Below are 8,083 nucleotides of genomic sequence, written 5' to 3' on the forward strand. Positions count from 1 at the left end.
GATTTTGTTTTTGTTGTCTCTCCTTGGTCTGAAAGAGAAACAGCTGCCAGAGAAATCTTTGGATGTGACCTGTTTCAAGAACCTCTCAAACAATTTATGTTTGTAAGTGAAGTGAGAACTGGAAACCACCTTATCTTCTAGTGTAAATATTTGGAAATGTTGTTAATACATTAGAGTTGTGGGATAATTATTAAATGTTTTGGTATTTAGTGTCACATTATGAGGAAAATAACTTGATATCAAATTAAAGCACTTTTATTGTAATTGCTATGGTTCTAGAGGATACACATGGTTATGCAGCATTAATTTTAAAGACTTACATGAATTTTTAAGCTTAGCAGATACAAACCATTGGAGAATAGCCAGTATTCTTGAATCTGCTATATACACTCTAAGGAGTCTTTAACTAAATCTTTTGGACCTTGGTTGGAAGCAATTAACGTTTCTTCTAAACTTTCAATAATTCATACTTTTTTCCCCCTGGTTACAGCTGCAGATTTGTTTAAAGAAAGCTCAAATGTTCTGTAGGTGCACATGGTAAGGGGACATATGAAAATGATATACATGCTCCAGAAGGTTGTAACATCTGATAGTTAATAATCTGCATGAATAACCAAGCAATTACAGATGAACTGACTAATAGGAGCAATATTACTTGCCACTGAACCCAGGGAAAGTCTGGTGCTAGGAAAATCCTCTCATGTTATTGCATCTGTCCGTTATGAGCAGCAATTGGTCCTGTGGAGCAAGGCGATCTATAGGTAGCTGGTGTATATTTAGGAAACTTTTTTTTGGGTGGGGGGAAGTGGGGTGGGGAAGTTGTTTGGTGATTCTCCAGATAAATTGGTTTAAGTCTGCTGCATTCAAAGGTTGTCCCCTGGGACTTCAGAGACCTATTTCCCTGGCATGGGTCAAGTCAGTCTCATACACAATGGCTTTTGCTGGCCGGTTTAGTCTCTTATGACTCTAAGACCTCAAGCTATTCAATTTGAATGCTTGCGATGAGGCAGGAATTGACAAGAGAGAACCTGTATTATTTTAAAATTATGTTGAGCTCTAGCCCTGTGCAGGCCCAAGGCTCTATGCTGATAGCCCTGGGCTTGTGGTGTGTGTGGTGTGTGATGCATCAAGCTCAGCTCACACATGTGGAACTATTGAGTTCTGGCAGTCACCTATCTCCCAGACACTTAATCTGAGGCCTAGGCCTTTCTCCCTGTTGCCTAAGGAAGAGGAATACAGCATAGTGACTCAGAAACTGGAAAAAGCACTTTAAAGGTCTTGCTTTTATTTGGCCCAGCCCTTAGCACATTTAGATTCATATTTATTCTGTGGTACAGAGCACCAAAACAACATGTGCACCTCAGGGCAGCTGCTTACCCTTCCTGTGGCTACTGGAAGCCTTTAAACAGAGGTCCCAGCTTTTATGCCCATGACACAGAGTGGCTGGCCATGGGAGAGGTGACTGGAACCACTCAAGTACTAATCAGGTGGTACTGGCTCAGGTGGAGGGGCCAGTGGCTGGGGAAGACCTGAGAAGAAATCATGCATTGAATGTTTGTCAGGACTCTGTACTGGCGTGTCTAGAGCAGGGAGGTGCTCTGGGAGGTGTGATGGCCAGACCAGGAGGTTCCTGGGGGAGGTGATAGCAGGATACTCAGGGTCTTGAGGGTACATCCTGAGTAAAAAAAGTGCTGCAAGTCAAAAGATGTTCTGGGAATCTGAAGTTTGGGGAGAAAACTCAGAAAAGAGGGAAAATAAGGGGAGGAAAATTCTTTGGGAACTGTTGTCTAGGTTTAGCTTTGGTATTAAACCAAAGTTTCCTGTTTCCTCAGAGAGGTACCCTGAGGCAAGACCCTAAAATAGACTTGGGCATATTCCAGGATCTCTATGGTGTGGTGAGTACATATCACACTATTTCCTTTCAGAAAACTTACTACTAAAACAAAGCCAAAAGTTTATTATATTTCTGTATTCCCTGACAGTCAAAGTTTGTATTTCAGGAACAAACTCTTGGGGTTATAATCAAAAAGCAACATTAATCTCCTCTGCTAGATGTGGGTAATTGATTGTACTAAGTAATTCTTTGTGGTCTGTTTTAAGGAAAACATGTGGCCCAGTATTCAGTGGGTACAACTGCTTTCTCTTACACTAGCTGAACATCTCACGTAGCTTCTCATCTTGGCTGCTTTGTTAAAGCAAACCCCTAATTTGTGATCTCACACCCAAATTTTGATTATGACTGCTTTGCCTACAAGGTTATCAGAAATCATGTTTCAGTAAATAAGTGTTGTAAACACTGTGACTTCTGTAGTTTTGTTAGCTCATTGTAGAAGTAAAGCTGAAAGATGGTGACACATGCGTCTGCAGATGCTTTGCTGTTGTTCCTATGTATCTAGTGGTTAAAATGGGATGAGAAAAAGAGCACAATCATTGTCCATTTCTATTCTGATATGTAGCTTAGTTGTGCAGTCATGTACTTAAACTATGTTCAGTTTTGTTTTCTTTAAAGAGTCTTTAATAATGCAAGGCACCCTAAGAAAATATATAATTGTGTGCAATTTGCTGCTTAAGAGTACATGGTGCTTCCCATTTGAACTACTGCTACCTTCTGAAAGCAGGAGAGAGGAACATGTATTCCTTGAATTTGAAAGTGTTTTTCTCCTATGTGGAGAGTGACAGAATGCATAAAGCTGGTCTTTGGGACATGCGTATGCAAAGTGAGATCATGATGAAGCCTATTTTGAAGTCAGTTTATTACAGCTCTTCTGTATATGACTATTACTTCCTGTTGTAGCATAGTCTCTTCAGCCTCCTCGGTAGCTTTTTCTCTGCAAACAAATCCTCCCCTTGTTCTCCTTTGTTTCTGCCAGTGTGAAGCTGGGATTTTGCTTTTACTTGGTTTCTTGCAAAAAGCTCTTTTAGATTATGATCTCACGAGATAATCAAGGAGGTTCCTCCAAAACTACTGAATCAATCTGGTTTTACCTTTAAATTCTGCTAGTGTTCAATGTTTCCTTTCTTTTAAAGGTTAAAACCCCTGAGTGGTGTGATGCAGATCATAGAGACAGTTTCACCTCATCTTATATGCAGCCTGCCATGCTGGTTCTGAATTTTGCTTGCTCCTCAAGTTCCCAACTGTCTGTGAAAATACGTATATTTAATGCTCTGGAAGCTTCAAGGGTCTCCTGCATCTTCTAGACAGGCTGTATGGCATTCTCCTGAAGGTCTAAAACGTGCTTCTATCACCTTGACTTTTTCCATGGATGCTGGGTTATTTTCATGCATTGTACAAGACCTGTAATTTAACCCAGGAAGTCAGGCTACTAGAGGAAGCACAGCCTGTCTATTAAGTGGCATATTTTTTGCTGTGGGCTTGTGTTGGCTTCAAGGCAGTGATTTTAATCTTCAGGAAATCAAATGGCCCAGGCATCCTAATTTGTAAGATTTTCCCTCTCTTCTCTTATGCTCTAAACCACAGAGAACCACCATCTGTTCCAACTCTGAGTCTCATGAAGGACAAATATACCATGTCCAGAAGATTCCTATGAAGGGGTACACAACCTGGGACAACCATTTTAAAGAGACAACATTCTTCAATACTCCAACCAGTGCCACTTAAAATATGCCTGTTGTGCAGATACTCAGTGGGAGAAGATGCTGTATTCAAAGAAGCTTATTTGTCAAAGTAGACATTTTGACTTTCAAATGTCATTTTTTCCTCTCTGTAAAATAGAAATGATGATGGGTTTTGATCTTTCAGTACCCTCTAGGTCAGATCTAATCTTAGAAAAAGCTTGAGGACAATGGTGGTTGTTTTTTTCTCCCAGCATGCAGAGTTTAGGAGACCACAGAATTAGACACCAGGGGTGAGGGCAGGGCTTTAAGATGGCCACTTTTCCTGGGGGGTGGCATGCACAGATTTCAAGCGTCTTTGCTCAAAAATTCCAGTTGCAAATCAAACAGCATCCCCTCCCTGCCTTCAGCCTCACATGCTTCTCCAAATGGAGACAATTGCTCTTGTGCTAAGGGGTGGCTGCAGCCAGATTGTGTGACTTTCTGATGAGGGCAGAAATGGCAGTGACTCTGGTCACTGAGATGTTTAGGGTCTTTTACCACATCAAGGTGCAAAGCTTCTGCCTTGCAATTTTTCAGATTTGAAGACCACTAAAAACATTCTGGTCAACAGATGTCAAGTTTCCAGTAAAAACTTGGTACCGTCCTGAAGTGGCCACTCTTATGGTGAAAAACCACTAACCCATTTGGCCTGGCCAGTTGCATTTATCTCTTTAGTTCAGCTGAGTAAATGGTTCCTATGATTCACCCCCTCCCCCTGCTTATTTACTAACACAGAAGAAAGAGCCAAGATAGAGGGGTTAAAGAAAAGAAAGAAAACAGGGTATTTTAAAAAAATAATAATTTTTCCCTCCATTTAAGGACTTGACCCTTTCACATGAATGTTTCTTGCTTTCCCAAATTCCAGTCCCATTATGGAATGTATGGAGACAGCAAATAAACTAAAGTTACACAATTACATTTTTAGTAAATATGAAATTATCTTATTAGTGTTGTAATAAAAATACTACCCATTCCCAGGAGAAAAGGCAAACCAACACTGGCTCAGATACTGACAAAAAAAACAGTAGTAAACAATGTGAGCAATTAATGCTTTTGGTATCTGCTGAGACAGTAAAACCTTGCATTGGCTACATAGAAAGTGTCTAGTTTCTTTTGGGTTTTGACATTGCAAATTCTTGCAGCAATTCAAGTTTCTGCATCAAAGGTGACCAAACAGACTTAGCTGCCAAAAGAGAGAGGAGGGCCACTACAGACTGGATTCAGATCTATGTTAACTCCTTTTGAAGAGAAGGCAATGAGCATGGGGCAAAGATATTTCTGGAGATGGCTGGGAGGGAGTAATGGCCAATGGTGTGGAAGAGTTGCTACCTTACACTTTCTCTGGGTGTACAGACACTTGAAAATCCTCAGTTGGGATGGAACAGAGAATACTGGAAAATATTTGGTTTCATTCAAGTCTCTTGTGAGTGGTGGTGATAGATGAGCAGTAGGACAAGAAGCAGAGCAGCCGCTCTGGGTTTCTGTACCTCACAGGGAATCTGACTTGTCATTTCATAGCAAAGTCCATCACCAGATGTGCTCCTTCCTTTAGTCCTCTGTGGAGATATCCTATCCCTTAGCTTTGCCTGAGACAAGAAGGGGCAGGCTTTTATTACGGGTCAATTGCCTGTTGGCCATGGACTTCCAGCTGAAGGTCTGTCTCTGTGGCTTCTGTACAATAAAATCTGCTCCCTGGACAAACACTGGGAACAGGGACTGGTCCAAATGGGCTGTCCTGTCATGTCTGTTTACTTACAACAACAAAATGACACCTAGGGAGAGGGACAGTTTTCATGGATATGTGAACAAGTAAGAAAATGCTAGTCTTGTGTATCCTGTTGTATTGGAGGGAATATTAGCTGGCTAAAAAAAGTCCAAATGTAGAGCATTTATGTACAAAGATCCATGTACAGTAATGTCAAAGCAGCAAGAATGCAATTTTAATATAAGCTATTGCCAGTATGATGTGAAATTAATTTTTTTGTTGTTATATTAGGTGCCAAAGAATCCAAGGTCTCAGCCAGAGAACAGCCTGTTTAGTTTATATTTTTCTTCTTTTACAAAATTTGGGAAGAAAATGTCCTGTTGGCATTAGAACAGCAAAGGAAAAGAGTAATACGTGATTTAAGATGCTCTATAGGCTGGTCCTCAGCATTTCTCACTTATGTGGACGAACATGTTTGCTCTTAAATTTCTGAATAATTATAATAATATTACAGAGTTACATTCTATATCTTCCAGAAACAATAGTAAACTATCAAAGGGAGCATGTGTCCATGTACTGCTGTAACTATTGGAGCACTACAGCTTGTCATGCTATGGGTTTACACTATAAGCAGTGCTGAAAGACAGGGATGTAACTGTTGGCACGATAAAGGCACAGACTGAAAGCCCAGCAGCAGGACTGGCAGCCCCCAAGGAGATGAGGTGCTTGGTTAACATGGAACAAAATATTGTGTTAAATGAAAAATGAAGTCATAAGAACTTATGGAGCTTTCAGTGTGATGTTATGCGGAGGTGAAGAAGACAGGAGAGACTGTGAATAAACCAGCAACTCTTTTGCATGAGGCAAGAACTTTGCTCAGCCTCTCCTTTATGTTCTTCCTCCACTCTCTCTTCCTTTCATTCTAGCTTGAAAGGACCAGTGTTTTCCCTTTCCTGAGCCCCTAGAAAACAACAGAGTGTGTCAGAAGTCCTGGGATGAGGTAATGGTGGAGGCAGAAGTTTCCTCTGGGCTGAGGTGCTGAAGACATTGTGCAAGCAAAACCAGATGATACTAACAGGAGTGAGCCTCTTCAGAGAAGAGTCCTAGCGGACTTGCATGCATCTTAAATGCATGCCTGGTAATGAATGTGCTGCAGAGGAGACTTGAACATCTGGTCACTTCATTCTAGTATTTCTTAATTTATAAGGATATGAAAATTTGAACATGATATTCGAGATAAAGTTACCAACCTGATAAGACTGTCGTTCCCCATGAGTGAGCATTGTTCTTGTGAATGTGGGATGGAACTATTACTGTATCAGCTGTGCCTGTAGCTCATTAGGAATGTACATTTCTGAGCTGAAAGTCTACTTCACTTATGGCTTTAAAGTTGGTGTGTGAGTGTCCCAAGCTCTTTACTTCTGCTTCTCATAAAATTGCAGAAGTGCCACATACCCAGGAAAAACTGTTATCCAAAAATATTCTGTATGTGCAGACTTGTGAGCAGCTGACTTCTTATTTTAAGAGTCAAAACCTTTGGCAGATGAACTGTTGCATGCCTGGTATGTGAATGTGCTTTCGGGAGTGCTATTTTTCTGGGAGAGAAGAGTTGGAAAAGTGGTAGGCTACTTCTGGGATGGTCAGTACCAATTTGCAGCTCAGATTGGAGAACCTTTCCAAGTCCTGGCAGAACCTAAAACCAAATTTTGCTGATGCCAGAATAAATGCCTGGGTTTAAAGACTTCTTTCATTTTTTTCTTTTTCCTTGGAAAGAGAATGACTCTTATGAGCATTAGCAGAACAAACTCCTGGTGGTCCTGACCAATGGAACAACATCCATCCAAAGTCTACTTTTATTTCTGTCTTCAAAGGCAGATCAAATGTTTGGTTCTCCTGCTTTTGTTTAAAACTCTGCCTCTGTGTCCATCTGTCAGATGAAATGTAGCCTATGGCTTCTATAAGGTGAAGTTTTTGTGTGATGCCAGCATCCTAACTGTGGACAAAGACATCTGTCTGTGGGATGCTGGCAGAGCCCTAGGGAGAAACCTTATTTTTAGACAGCTGAGGGTGCTTGAAGTACTTGCCCTGTTGCAAACTAGAGGTCTCAAGGTAGCACTGAAATGACTCACTGATCAGTCTCTGTCCTGTCTCTGTTGGTGGCCCATTATGGAGTGTGGCAGCAAGACCTGTGACAAGATCTTTGGTTTCCTATTCTTCCTTGATTGTTTTTTCCAGAAGACATGATCCCAAGATGTCTTGTTGCTTATATAGGATATGAGGCCAAAATAAGACATGCTTGCTGTTGAAGGAAGCTGTTTAAGGCAAAGGGTGCATAGCATGTGGCCTTGGCTCAAAATAATCTCTCTTTGTAGTCCTGGGCCAGCTTCCTGTTGTGGTCCTGGCCAGTTCTCCAGCATGGCAATCCCCCCTTGGCACCTGGCAGTAGGGCCAAAAGAGCACACCATGCTGGTGCCCCTGGTACCACAAGGTGAACTCATGATTGCCTTGAAGGGAAGAAAACTAAAATGCACAAAGGATGAAAAAGTTAACCATATAATTCTGAGAGCAGCAAGCCTGATCTGACTCCTTAAGCTGCTGCTTTCATGTTATATTTTTTTTTTTTCTTGTGGAGTATGAAGAAAAAAGAGCTAAGATTGATGGGAATGATAGGTGCCAGGATGGGTGCAATTGTCCTGGAACACACAGCCATGTTTTTGGCCCGTATTTCTGCAATTTTTATCCCTAAGAGCACAGTGCTTGGGA

The 8,083-nt window shown here is 41.2% G+C and overlaps 1 long non-coding RNA gene across 1 annotated transcript in view; it reads left to right on the forward strand.

Annotated features, from left to right (window-relative positions):
• LOC146766922 (uncharacterized) overlaps nt 1–6,452 on the forward strand; it is a 61,341-nt gene extending 54,889 nt beyond the window's left edge. The window contains exons 2-3 of the long non-coding RNA XR_014956762.1: nt 1,833–1,895; nt 3,479–6,452. This is a non-coding gene — a long non-coding RNA (uncharacterized LOC146766922). The remainder of the gene's footprint in view (nt 1–1,832; nt 1,896–3,478) is intronic.
• Nucleotides 6,453–8,083: the final 1,631 nt, after the last annotated feature.

Source organism: Lonchura striata, chromosome 7, assembly GCF_050655825.1.
Source record: "Lonchura striata isolate lonStrDom1 chromosome 7, ASM5065582v1, whole genome shotgun sequence".
Lineage (NCBI taxonomy): Eukaryota > Metazoa > Chordata > Aves > Passeriformes > Estrildidae > Lonchura > Lonchura striata.